General features: G+C 37.7%; 1 non-coding gene across 1 annotated transcript; it reads right to left on the reverse strand.

Annotated features, from left to right (window-relative positions):
- Positions 1–280: 280 nt before the first annotated feature.
- LOC141669785 (small nucleolar RNA R71) lies at positions 281–387 on the reverse strand. Its single transcript, XR_012554044.1, has one exon. It is a non-coding gene; the product is annotated as a small nucleolar RNA R71 (small nucleolar RNA).
- Positions 388–14,860: the final 14,473 nt, after the last annotated feature.

Below are 14,860 nucleotides of genomic sequence, written 5' to 3' on the forward strand. Positions count from 1 at the left end.
AATCAAGCCGGGCACTATTCAGATGGTGCAGAATTCTGTTTCTTTCGGAGGTGCTGCGACTGAAGATCCCAACATGCATATCAGGAATTTTGTTGAGATTTGTAGTACTTTCAAGTATAATGGTGTTACTGATGAGGCTATCAAGATGAGGCTTTTTCCATTCTCTCCGAGGGATAAAGCTAAAGACTGGTTACATTCTTTACCAGCTGGGTCCATCACTACTTGGGAAGATCTTGCGTAAAAGTTTCTGGTGAAGTTCTATCCAATGGCCAAGACTGCAACTATGAGGAGTACTCTTACTCAGTTTGCGCAGCAACAAGGAGAATCTATGTGTGAAGCTTGGGACCGCTACAGGGAGATGTTGAGAAAGTATCCACATCATGGTATGCCTGACTGGATGGTGATCACTGGGTTCTACAATGGTTTGGGGGCCCAATCTAGGCCCATGCTCGATGCAGCTTCTGGAGGTGCCTTGTGGGCAAAAAGCTATCTGAGGCCTATAATCTCATTGAAACTATGGCTACAAACGAGTATCAAAACCCAACTCAAAGGATGATGCCTGGGAAGGTAGCAGGTATTCTGGAAGTTGATGTAGCTATAACTATTGTAGCGCAGCTCCAAGCGCTGTCTATGAAGGTCGATTCTTTAGCCAACTATGGAGTCAATCAAATAGGTATTGTCTGTGAGCTTTGTGCAGGCTCTCATGCTACAGATCAGTGTTCTCTTGTTAATGAATCTGTTCAGTATGTGAAAAATTATCAGCGACCGCAGCAGCCTGGCCCGCTACTTATCATCCTAATAACAGAAATCATCCCAATTTCAGTTGAATTAATAATTAGAATGTTGTTCAGCAACTATATCAGCAAGCTGCAAGTAAACAGTTTAATCCACATGGATTCCTGCAACCTCAACAATATGCTCAAAGGAAAACATATCCTCAACAAGGAGGTGCTGCTCCACCTTCTAGTGCTGATTTTGAGGAGTTAAAGCTATTGTGCAAAAGTCAGGCTGTTTCGATCAAGACCTTAGAAAATCAAATTGGACAAATAGCCAATGCCTTGCTCAATCGTCAACCTGGCACACTTCCCAGTGATACTGAAGTGCCATCCAGGAAGGAAGCTACGGAGCAAGTCAAAGCTGTCACCTTAAGGTCTGGAAAAGTTGATGATGCTGAAAAAGTAAAAGATGGAGAAGCTGAAGTTGTAGATGAAGAAGAAAAGCAAAAGGAGAAAGAGAGGGAACCAAGGAAGACTACTGTTGAACACACTTTTCCTGAGGGTAATACAGGGGAGAAACAACTCTATCCTCCACCACATTTTCCTAAGAGATTGCAAAAGGCTGAATTTTCCTGATCCGAAACCCACCTAAATGTGTCTACAATTGGATGATTGTTCGATTACATACCTACGAGGCATCGTGGAGGACGTGCTAGTAAAGGTGGACAAGCTCATCTTTCCTGCAGATTTTTTCATTCCGGATTTCGAGGAAGATAAGAAGATTCCCATAATCTTGGGAAGACCTTTCTTGGCTACAGGCCGTACCTTGATAGATGTACAAAAAGGTGAACTTACTATGAGGGTGCAAGATCAGGATGTGACAATCAATGTGTTCAATGTAATGAAATTCCCTACGGAAGATGTGGAGTGCTTCAAGGTGGATTTGATTGATTCTGCAGTTATTTCAGAACTTGATCATGTGCTAAGGTCTGATGCCTTAGAAAAACCTTATTGGGGGAATTTGACAGTGATGATGAGGAAGGCAATGAGCAGTTACAATATCTAAATGCTTCTCCCTGGAAACGAAAGCTAGACATGCCATTTGAATCTCTTGGTAATACTGATCTCAAGAATACTGAGGGAAAGCTCAAACTGTTAGTCCCTTAACAATATAGCAAGAATTACAAAAGGGGGGTTGAATGGAATTCTTGAACCTTTTTCTTAAAAAAAAATGTTCAACTCGATTATGGATATATTGTTTTGATTAGCACAATGCGGAATGTAAACTTGAATGAATCAAAATATAGTAATTAAAAACAAGAGTCTTTAAAAACTTTCTGGTGGATTTAAACAATTCCACTAGAGATATATTTAATATATCGAGAGGACTCTGTGTGCAGAAATGCCCACAGCTGCTTACACAAATAGAACTGCTAAGAACACAGGAAATGCTAAAGATAGTGATTACAAAGATTTCTCTGTTGTTGGTTCTTAGCTCTCACCGTTATTTTTCTATTTGCTACTCTCTTGGTTTATATAATACCAAGATTACAAAGTCAAAAGAACTGAACAAATATAAAATCTAACAGTCTTGATCTTTTCTGCTTTTCGTCCTCTATTACCCAGTTAATGAGCTTCCACAGTGTACTTGTACCCAACTCAACGGCTGTGTGTCAGCTTTCACTATTCAACTGATGTTTGAATCTTGATATAATCATCTGTCGACTTTCAGATCATCCGTCGATGACTTAATTGATCATCCGTTGACTGCTATGTTAAACATCCATTGATAGTCATCTGATCATCCGTCGAAGCTTTGTTAAGCATCCGTTGGTAGCTATTTTGGCACTTGACTTCAATTCACTTATACAGAATTACAAGACATTGCTTATGTACAGTTAATCAACCTATTCTGCATATCTAGTTAAAGTCAACATGACTTATATGCCACTACAGATTCTATACAAAGGTGCATACAACACTGTGCTACAAACTTATTACATAAGCTACTCACTCGATGGATAATAAGTTAATCATCCGTCGGGACTATAATGAGTTATCCGTCGGGACTATAATTCTTATCCGTCGAGTGCTACATTATTTCACTAAGTAAAATCTACTTAGATATTTTGTTTAGATAATCATCAAGTACTCAACATATTCACAACAATCTCCCCCAATTTATGTCTACTGGAATTGTAGCCATAAATTAAGAGATACTTGATGATGACAAAACATCCTAAACATATATCTTTAAAGATAAGTAGATAAAACTGAAAGTGCTTCAATTTAAACAAAAATGTACAAGGTTTGGCTCACAGTCAGTTCAAGATGCTCCTCTAGTCTGAGCAGATTTTTCTAGTTTCTTGAACGTCTGGATCTTCTTCCAAGCTTTCTGTTATTTTCTTCAATTTGATTCTGGAGCTGTCTGTGGAATTCTAATTCATCAGATTCTGAGAGATCTAACATTTCTTGCATTTCCAAGAGAGTCTCATTGCTAGAGATACTCAATTGGTCTTTTAATCTGAAGAATCTTCTCACACCCTTGTCATCCATGAATTCCATCAGCCAGTAGGGCCTTAGATGCACTCTTCTCCATGTGTATGGGATGATAAGAGTTTTGGGTAGTGCATCTTTGGCTCTAACACTCCTTAGCTCTTCAATCTTCTTCAATACTAATCTTCTTGCAGTTACATTGAACCCAAAGTTTTTCTTGAAGGATGAATAGATTTTGATCAACATAGCTTGGCTTTCTTGAAGTATCCTGTGAAGAGGCCACTGAATCTCCCTTCCCCCTTTGTACTTGAACACCAACCTTTCAGGTAGGTTTTTGTATGCATCAATTGCCCTTACCTCATCCAGCTCCTCCAGATAAAGGTTTAGATCTGAGAATTCTTTGATGTCATACAAGTACAGGTAGTCTCCCCTGTTGACCTTGGGTTGTGCTTTGACTAGTGACTTGGATTTGAGAGGTGACAGCTTCACTCTCTTGACTGCCCTTGATTTTGTCCTTCTTGGCTTAGTAAGAATTGGCAAGTTGAAGTCAGGAATGGATAATTTATCCCACTCTATTGGCTCATCCTTTGGTACAATAGGCTCTCCATGTATGTTCCTGTAGGGGTCCACCACCCTTATGTCTTCAAACACCACAGAGGGCTTTGATGCTTGAGTTTCAGCTTGAGTGGATTCCTTTGGAAATTGATCTTCCAATTCCTTATCAACAACATCCAACTTTCTTTTGTTCTTTTAGCCAGTTCTTTCTTTCTTGAGGATTTCTTCTGTTCTTCAATCTTCTTCTCTGATTCAGTAGCTTGAGATGGTTGAGATGGAATTTGTTGAGAAGAATTCACAGCCTGTAGCTTGGCCAAGATAGCAAACTGTTCTTTCTTTTGTTTAGACTTCTTTACATCTAGAGTAGCTTGCCTCTTTTCCTGCTTCAATCTGGCTTTTTCTTCTTCCTTTGCATGAGCAAATTGTGGATGTCCAGATACCACACAAATTTCCTTCCCATTTCTGAATATCTTTGCAATTCTCTTTCTTGAGGCTGAATCAGCTGGATCTTTGTAGAGGAGAATAGATCTTGACAGAAGCTTCTTTTCATCAGGCTTGGGTGTCTCATACACAGAATCCATAGGGTTCTTCAAAGATAACTTTGGATAGTTTGCCCTTGGTTTAAGAATTATCTCAGCCTTTGTAGTCTTGATGCAGGAAGATTGTCCTTTCTCCAGATAGTTCATGCTCATCTCATTCACATTGATTGGCTTGACATGAGAGTGATGGATGGCTGACTGATCTGGTTTATTGACTAATTGAAACTTTTGCTGTATTTCCTCATCAATCTTTTTCCAGTTGATCAGAGTCAACTCTTGTAACACCCCCAAATCCGGGGTCGGGGATCCGGGTTGTCACGAGTTCCATTTCCCTTAATAACACTCAGTCTTAATAAATAATCAACTACTCTGTAGTGTGACCCCACAATAAACACACACACCAAAGTTATAGTCTCAGAGATGATATCCAAAAGTAACACGAGTCATTTTATTCCAAAATTATATGCCATTACACCTTAAAAGGGTTTCTGAATAGATTTACATTTCTTTGCCATTATTACAATTGATAAAGATACATAAGTCTGGTACATCAAAAGTTGAAAGCCTAGCCTATTGGTAGTTCCTACCTCAGCTACAGCGACATCAACGCCTATAGGAAACTGCGGAACGTTTCCTATCCGCTTGCGAATTGGGAGCTTGGTCCATTCATCTTTTTATTTGTTGTTGTGTGATGAAAGAAGAAAGCAAGGGTGAGCAGCAAGCCCTCAAAATAATATGTATAATGATTAACAATATATGAGCCTTCTCATAGTACTCATGAAAGTCTTGGTCAAAAGAAATGGACCAAGTTTGATATCTTAATGCGATGAAGTCGCAAAATATTCAGTATATATACATATATACTTTTCAAAATCTTGGAAGTCCTCTTCCATGCATAATATACACAGAGTTCCAGTTTATAACTGTATAAACTATCGTTGCAAGGTGATCTCATATATCTAACCTTGTCTCAACGTTTTTCTGAAAATCTTTGACATGCATAAGATAATCATTTGCTAGATATAAGTTTAAAAGAGGAAGTTACAAGATATTCCAATATACTTATATCCGAATAGTACTTGAACTACCACCATTCAAGTTATAATCAGTTTCAAAAGTTCATCACCCAGATGAGACTACAAGATAAGACTTGAATAGATTCAATCCTTGAAATATCATTATAAATAATGAAGTTACGAGATACTTCATTAAGTCCCGATATATACACCTATATATATATACATTTCATACACTCCTTGAAAAACCTCTGTTATGAAAATTATAAACAGAGTTGCAATATCCAATGAATTTTGGAAAGAAAAGAATTTTGGCATAAACCTGATATCTTGCTGATCAGGCAAAGATACCAATAAGTAACCTTTTCTACTAGTAGATGGATGAATCCCCCACCGGTCATCACCCTGGCCACATAAGGACCTTGTGCTGGACCACCACCCGGCCTCTTACGCGTTGATGGACTGCCACCCAGCCACTTACACTTTGATCGACCGTACCCCGGCCTGTCGCTTATTGCCGACTCAATTAGATGGACTTACTTCCCGGACGTTGGGCAAGTAATCAAATTGTTTCCTCAAACAGCAACCACGTTGCGAATGTAAAATACACCACAGAGCCGGATACCCCAGGTTTTGAGCGAGTATTTAAATCTCCTTTGAAAGGAAGATCTTAAATATAAAAATGAGTTTTGGGGTCCACTCTAACTTTAAAAATCATTTTGAAGACTCGAAAACATTTTTAAGAATGTTTGGAGTACTGCTGATTTATTAAAATAAGTCAGTTCCAATATATTTAGAAAATATCTGAATATTATTATTTAAATAATATTCCCATAAAGAATAATCTTTATAAAAATAATTGAAGTAGAATTTTTAAAACTCATACTTGAAATGGATATTAAATAACCAACGATATACTTATACGAAAGTATAATCTTTATTTGAATAATCGAAAATAAGTTTGATTATCGAAACATTATTCTTTAATAAAATAAAGAATATTATTAAATAATAAGTGGAGTCATAATACCTCGAATGAATATTATAAATAATATTCATTAAATAAAATAAACGGAGTCATACATCCTCAACGGAATATCCAATTAATAGAATAAACAGAGTCATAAGTCCTCGAATGAATATTCAAATAATATTCATTAAATAAAATAAAGTTATAGAATAAACCTTATTCGATCAATAGTTTTGAAAACTATATCCATATATATATAAATATATATATATATATAATATACTCAGGAACATCGACTCCCGGTTTAGAAATATGTTCACCTTGGGGTCCCCTTTTCTAAGGGTATATGCAAATTACTGCTTATCTCTAGCATAGGTATTATGCAACTAATAAGCATTTGAACCAACAGATATATATCAAGATTACGAAATAGACATGCATATATACCATATCACATGCTCCAATATATCGCAACAATTTGCTAATAACAATCATGCATTTATCACAAGATAATGCATATACACATATACATCACAACAACAGTATAACGGGTAGAAAACTTGCCCGAGTGCTCCCGGATAGACTTAAGCTTAGAGTGGGTCCGATAACCTATAAACAACAACATAAGTCGGAATTAAACCCCGGTCGCTTAAGAAACTAGACTTTAACCATTTAGAGTCCTACGTTCGCTTTCACGCTTAACGATTCACTTAAGTCGCTCGAGTATCCTCGGCTCCACAATTTTTAATAAATTAACCATTAAGGGTTTTAAGGCGATTCTTTCGCGAGTACCTTACCAACTGCCTAATCCACTTTACATAATTGTTTCATATTCCAATTTGTCATTTAAGGGCCTTAACCAAGGTTTCAAAGTAAGGCGAGGGGTAATGGTTCGGTCGCGAAACACCGTTACTTAAAACGGTCGTTTCTCCTAAACCGTACATCGGATTTAAGCGAACCACATATCAAAACGAAGCTTGTAATATGAACTATCTAATCATGGCAATGGTCAAAACCTAACAGGGAGTTCTCGGGTCCTGATGTTAAGAGCAAAAACAGTCTAAAGTAAATCGGACATTACGACGGCTATGTTTACGCGATTTCCCAAATTTTTACCATTCCAAATCATATCAATCCAACTACCAATCAACAACAACTCAAGATACACATCAATGCTACTGATTTCATTCATAATAAGCTCAAGGATCTCAATCCAATCATATATTATAACATCTCCAAATTCAACTAACTACTTAACAATTAAGCTCGAATCATGCTTATCATTCAAATTACTACTCATCCATCCAAACCATCTCCAAACTTCAACATTCAAACTTATTACTAAAGGGTGTGAAGATTTATACCTTTCTTGGGTGGAAAGTTACTAGGAAGCCTTATGGAGCCTCCTACAAGCTTGATCTTTCCAAAGAAATCAAGAACACAAAGTTAGGCTTTGATGTTTCTAAAAGTCCGATTTAAGGAACTGTAAAAATGAGGGTCTTACCATGCTTATTTGGAAGAGACTTGTGAATAAGAGTTGTAGGCCATCTCAATAGCTTTCCAACGAGCTATAGAACACAACATTTGAGTGAGTATTGAAGGAGATATGGCAGTTTGAAGTTTCTGGGTTTGTTTTAGCCGAGAGCTTTCTTCTTGAAATGGGAAACTCAACTTTCAATTTGTATTTGTGTAATGATATTTGTTGGTTGGTTGCTTCCTTTTGTCTTGGAAATAAATTAAATTTTTACCATGGTGAAAAATGTGTGGCTCACAATCAACCAACCAATCCTTCCCACTTGTCATGCTTAGGTCATCAAGCTTAGGTCATCAAGCTTAGGTCATCTTGTTACACTTGTCTTCTTCTTGATGGTGTCATGACATCATCATCCACTAACCTCTTTGATTAACCCCTAATTACTTGGCTAATGACCGCTTATCTGTTATACGGTTTCGCTTAACTTTCGATCTCGTTTATCATTTGAGGGATAATACCCGGGATCTTATTACTTGGGTTCCCCTAAATCTTTCTCAATATTTTATATTTCTTTTTATGATCCTCTCTTAAAATCCTTGAATTTAAATCATTTTTATCACGTTACCTTATACTCAATTCTTTCGGTATCTGGTGGATTTTCGGGAAAAAAACAAAATGTCCGGATCCGAATTCTAATGACCTTTACATACACTCATTTACTGTATGGAATACTAATACGATCTTAGAATTTCCATAACAGTACTCCTATATAACGTGGTCTGATAGTTTTCCTTAATTAGCATTGTCAGCAAAAGTTACTATTCATCCGGGTTTCAAAATTTTCCAAAAATTGGGGTTATTACAGTCTCCCTTCCTTAAAAGGATTCCGTCCCGGAATCAGATAGAAAATGAGTAGGGATACTTTCTTAGCATTGCACTTTCTAACTCTTACGTAATTTTCCCACATTGTGGTTCTTCCATCAAACTCTGACTAGTTTGATAACTTCTCTCCTAAGCACTTTGTCCATTTTTGGATCTATAACCCTTCTTGGTTGCTCAATATAGGTTATGCCTGGTAGCATGTCTATGCGCTCATATGCCTCTATTTGTCTGGCATCCGGATTACACTTCCTTAACATTGATATGTGAAACACGTTATGAACTTGCTACAGGTTCGGGGGTAGGGCTAGCTCATACGCTAACTTCCCAATACGTCTTAATATCTCCAAGGGTCCAACAAATCATGGACTTAGCTTTCCTTTCTTTCTGAACCTCATCAATCCTTTCCAAGGCTTTCCAAGGGGATACCATTCACAATACTAGGTCCCCTACTTCATACTCCTTGTCCTTTCGTTGTCAATTCAACATACTTCTTATGTCCATCTTGGGCTACTACCAGCCGTCCTCTGATTAGATCTATTATATCCTTGGTCCCTTGGACCACTGCTGGTCCGAACATCTAGCACTCTGCAACTTCATTCTGATACAAGGGAGATCGGCATCTCTTTCTGTATAGGGCCTCGTAAGGCGACATTCCAACACTGTCATATCATCCATCGTCATAAGAAAACTCAATTCATGCTAATTGATCATTCCAAACTCTTTCAAGTCTATCGCACAGACTCTCATCATAGCTTTTAGCATAGCTTTTGCTTTTCAATACCCACTCTTTTCCAGTTCGTAATTGTTACTATCTTCCGTACCTAATATCATACTGGTTATACTTTTGCTCGCTAGCGTCCTATAACCTTTAAATAAACGTGTCAACCTTAGTATCACGAATGCGCTAGAATCGGAATACCCCTGCACTGATACTACTTCATTTCTAGCGGCTTCCATCTTTGAAAGCTTGATACATCATATAGAATTAAAAGAATTTATTGAGAGATCACTATGATCATGAACACTTGTTCTATTGCATAGTTAGTACAGAAGGTGGCCAGCCTTTAGTACTTGACAAGCAATTAAACAACATGTGGTATCCTACTAGGCTTCTATCACACAGATAGATAGTCATTCGGCAACACCTCCCCTTCTGGAAGGGTTGTTCTTCTCAGCTTATATGAAATGAAAAGAAGAGAAAAGAACGAATTGAAGAGAATTGTGAATATGAAAAAAAAATATACTGCCACAAAATATCTGGCTTGGAACCTACCTCTGAACTATAGAGGTTTGTCATAGGAGAACAAAACATATGTGTATATATATCAACATCAAGTATTATCGCATCGCATTTCGCATGCTTAAATATTTTTGCTATTCCGTCCATCATTCTATGGATCCATGCTCTTCCTCGAGCTTATACTCAATCACCTTTGAAACTCCCTCGACATCGAAAATCGAATCTGGAATCTCATTCTAGACATCATCGTTACTAGAATTCTATGCTTGCACTGCAACCTTCCTCGTATAGTAACACGACTCCCTATTGATAAGGAGGAATAAATATTCAATAGGTAAATAATCTACTTAATTAGTCTATTCAATGGTAACTTATACACCACCACGACCCGATTAGTGGTACTCAATCTCAATATCCATTCCAATATAACTCTCACGGTTGTAATACGTTCATTACTCGCAGAATCATTGCTATATTACTATGGTCCCCCACTGACCTACTGTCGTCATTCATTTTCCATGAAGTCTTAATAGCTAACCATACGGAGTCCATACATATCGTATCGAATTCTTCTAAGGATTAACATAATCACCATTCATAATTCATGAAGAACACTCCAAATTCTGACATACTTTCATGACATGAAGCATATAAAATTGCAGAAGAGTTTCAATCAAAGCACCGATAGCAGGTTAATACCATTCTTAATCATATGCCTTCAATAGAAGACTTAACTCAAAGGTTTGTTTGGTCCTTTTTGAAATATGGTCCTGGCTTATTCTCAAGATAGGACCTTCTAAGATAGATAGCCCGCTAATGGCGATTACATGAATTAAACCTTTACCCAACTACTATTACGGTTGAGTATTGCACAGTCATCAGAAGGAATGTCAATCTTCCGAACCGTAATACAACCTTCCCGGCTTCAACCATCATCACTGTATTCCTCTCGCACGAGCGCCTATAATTATCCTCTTACATTTAAAGTGTCGGCCACCTCTTTGGCCTTTCCTGATGGTAACATTTCCTTACAGTCAATGTCATTTTAACCACCTCCAAATAAATTTTCTACCTTATTTCAATCACTTCCTTTGTGAAGATGTTTTCCTTAAAATCTGATGAGTAAAAAATATCACCATTTTTCCATAAGTTATTGCCTCAGTCTTTAGAGGTTAATCACTGTCACGACTGACTCTCAATCATACTTAGAACATCTTTTATCTTAGGCCCTAATTGCCCTGAACAATTTCGACCTTTACTGGTTCGATCCATACTTTCTCGTGGTTTAACACGTGCCCCACTTGGCATCATTATAATGACGTCATATTTCCTTTATCAACATTTCCATTCTTGAGAATTTTGAATATTACCTTTCTCCTTGTAAAACCTCTAAGGTTATCCTTGAATCGTTCCTCCTGTATTCCCTAGATACAGGGCATATCAAGATATCATTTATTAATACCAGAATCATTGTCTATATACTTCTGAAAAAAATTTCTCCACTGATTCTTAAAGGTTGTTATTACCTTAATCCTTTCCAATTCATACTGTCAAAACTCATACTATCCCTAATAAGGGTGAAATGCCAACCTTTATGCATTCCCCTAGGATTCATTTTAAGTTACCGATGTTTTATCCTTAATTCCACCTTTAAAAAGGTACATGCATCCTTCCATGGATAAATCAAGTCATATGTCCCTGATAAGGGTGTCTTATTCAATCATTCCCACATCGATAGTATATGCCTAATTTCACAATAACATCTGTATTCAAAATGAGGTCAATCAAAATGGCCTCCAAAAGATAACAACGGTTATCCGCTTTTCTTTCCTAATTTGGTAATGATAACATGGATGTTCTGGAAGATATTGGTCGTGTTCAACGTGAACATCTTCTTAATAAATCCTCATTTTCTTTTGTTTTTTTTTCAACAGTCATCTCAACGTTGGGATGTCTTTCATACCTGGCATCTCCCTTTCTGGGTATCAAGCCACCAGTCTTACACTTCACATTCTTGAAGGTCATTTCCTTCCTCCAATTCTCCTAATTTTCTTACTTCCTTGTCTCCTCAGTCTATCCGCGTCTCATTATTTATCCTTCGAACTATCTCAAGGTTTCCTCGAATCCTCCCAACTTACAGGGGATAAAATATATGTATCTCTTATGCCTTCAACCATCAATTTTAACTCATGGTGAATCACCCTCATCCTGACGATTACATACTTTTCTATTTCTATTACTATGATTCTTTAGGGTTTCCTCGTACCCAACTCCCTTATCATTCCTCAACTCTATTGCCTTAATATTCCTTTCCACTTCAGTTTCTTTTTATTTTCCTTTCTCTTATAATTATTTCATGAACCAACACAAAATAAGCATTGATTTCAAATATCCCGTCATTCTGGATTCGTGTCCTCAGAACGAATCTTGACAACTTTTACAACTTAGATTCATAATTCATCATACTCGTCCACCTTTGTTCTGGCTCTAAAGCTTTTACACTATCTCCATAACCTTGGGAAGTACTTTCCTAAAAACAATTGACTGAACTTTAATCAGTTTATTGTAACCTCTGGCTCCGTGCCTTCCTTGGACTTTCACCAGAGGGTGGTCTCTCTCTTAGGAGGGTAAGTGACAAAAACACTCTTTTGTGATTCGTCAATCATTTAGAATCTTAAATGATTCCTGTATTTCCTTTAGTCAGGCTCTTGCCTCGACTGGGTCAACTTGTTCCTTGGAACTCTGAGAGCTTAGCGACTTAAAGAACCTGAAAGAATTTCTCACCGCATTGTTTCCTCAGGGTGGTGGTTGGGGATAATAGTATAAGTTCTGTTTAGGCAGGTCCATGAATTGCCCAATAGGAGTACCATCCTGATTCTCCCTATCTTGTTCAACTTCTGTTTTCTCAGTATGAAATATTCCAACCTTCTCCCATAATCGGGGTTATCTTATACGTTAAAAATCCTTGTTTTCCACTTCATTATGTTATGGGTTCCTTCTATCTTGATGTCGACCTCCCTGACTATCACGTTCAGGGTTTGCTCTAAATCTTATTCCTCAAACTAGCTTTCATCTAAGATCTCATCTTTAAGTTCTTGAATATTTGGAACCCAGATTCTGTAGGAATGCCTCATTATTCCCTTATCATCTTTCTCGGTATTAATCTCTTGTCTATTTGTTGGCTTTCTGCCTTCATTCATCACTTTTTCTGGCACAATATGTTCTTTTCCAATAATTCGGGCTGTATTGCAATCTCAAACAGCTTTTCGGTACCGGCTCCGGTTACCTTCACTTCTATTTCCATTTTCTCAAAATCTCTTATAACTCTCCCAAAGACATTATAATCTTGAGTCTCTCCTTTTTACTAAGGGCATCAGCCACCACATTGGCTTTCCCCGAATGATAAAGAATCTCCCAATCATAATTCTTGATTAGCTCTAACCGCCTCCTCTGGCGTATGTTGAGCTCTTTCTACGTGAAAATGTACTAGAGCACTTATGGCTTAGGTAATTCTCGCACTTCTCTCTATACAAGTAGTGCCTCCAATTTTTAGGGCAAAACTATTGCCATGAGCCCAAGCTCATAGGTGGGGATATCGAATTTTATATTCCCTTAATTTTCTTAACGCGTACGCGATTACCTTGCTGTGCTGTATAAGAAGCACCCTAATTCCTTATGCGAAGCGTCAATACAAATCACAAAATCTCCTTTTTCCATCCGGCAATGCCAACATAGGGGCCATCACCAATCTTTGCTTCAGTTCTTGAAAGCTGTTCTCGCATTTCTCTGTCCATTCAAACTTCTTAGTCTTACGAGTAAGCCGCGTTAAAGGGGCTACTATCTTTACAAACTTGAACGAACCTCCGGTAGTGACCAGCCAATTCTACCTCTGGTAATTCCCTAACCATGGTCATCAATTCCTCAGTGGTCCTTTATTCATTCTAGTCAGGACCCTTCACGGGAATCTTCTCAGCAACAATCCCTTCTAGGACAACATCCTCAACCGCTACATCCTCAATATGAACATCATCCGGTCCCTTATTAGGGTGTTCCATTGGATCCACAATCTGATCTCCAATAACTAATAAAACATCATCGCGTTGTTGCTCCTCAACCTCAGGGTTCGGAGTCCCGCTACCATATATGATAACGAACTACGCTTCTATCACGATATTTATAAGGGTTCCCATAAGGGTTTTAACTGTCAGTACTACATTAGGTAGCCCGACTATGAACTTGGCAAGAGTTCTTATTATCTTTGTGAACTTATTATCTTAACGTCATATCATCTCTGAGGTTTATAACGCTTAGCTCTGATACCATTTCTGTAACACCCCCAAATCCGGGGTCGGGGATCCGGGTTGTCACGAGTTCCATTTCCCTTAATAACACCCAATCTTAATAAACAATCAACTACTCTGTAATGTGACCCCACAATAAACACACACACCACAAGTTATAGTCTCAGAGATGAATATCCAAAAGTAACACGAGTCATTTTATTCCAAAATTATATGTCATTACACCTTAAAAGGGTTTCTGAATAGATTTACATTTCTTTGCCATTATTACAATTGATAAAGATACATAAGTCTGGTACATCAAAATTTGAAAGCCTAGCCTATTGGTAGTTCCTACCTCAGCTACAGCGACATCAACGCCTATAGGAAACTGCGGAATGTTTCCTATCCGCTCGCGAATTGGGAGCTTGGTCCTGTTCATCTTTTCTATCTGTTGTTGTGTGATGAAAGAAGAAAGCAAGGGTGAGCAGCAAGCCCACCAAAATAATATGTATAATGATTAACAATATATGAGCCTTCTCATAGTACTCATGAAAGTCTTGGTCAAAAGAAATGGACCAAGTTTGATATCTTAATGCGATGAAGTCGCAAAATATTCAGTATATATACATATATACTTTTCAAAATATTGGAAGTCCTCTTCCATGCATAATATACATAGAGTTCCAGTT

Source organism: Apium graveolens, chromosome 6 (genome assembly GCF_009905375.1).
Source record: "Apium graveolens cultivar Ventura chromosome 6, ASM990537v1, whole genome shotgun sequence".
Classification (NCBI taxonomy): Eukaryota; Viridiplantae; Streptophyta; class Magnoliopsida; order Apiales; family Apiaceae; genus Apium; species Apium graveolens.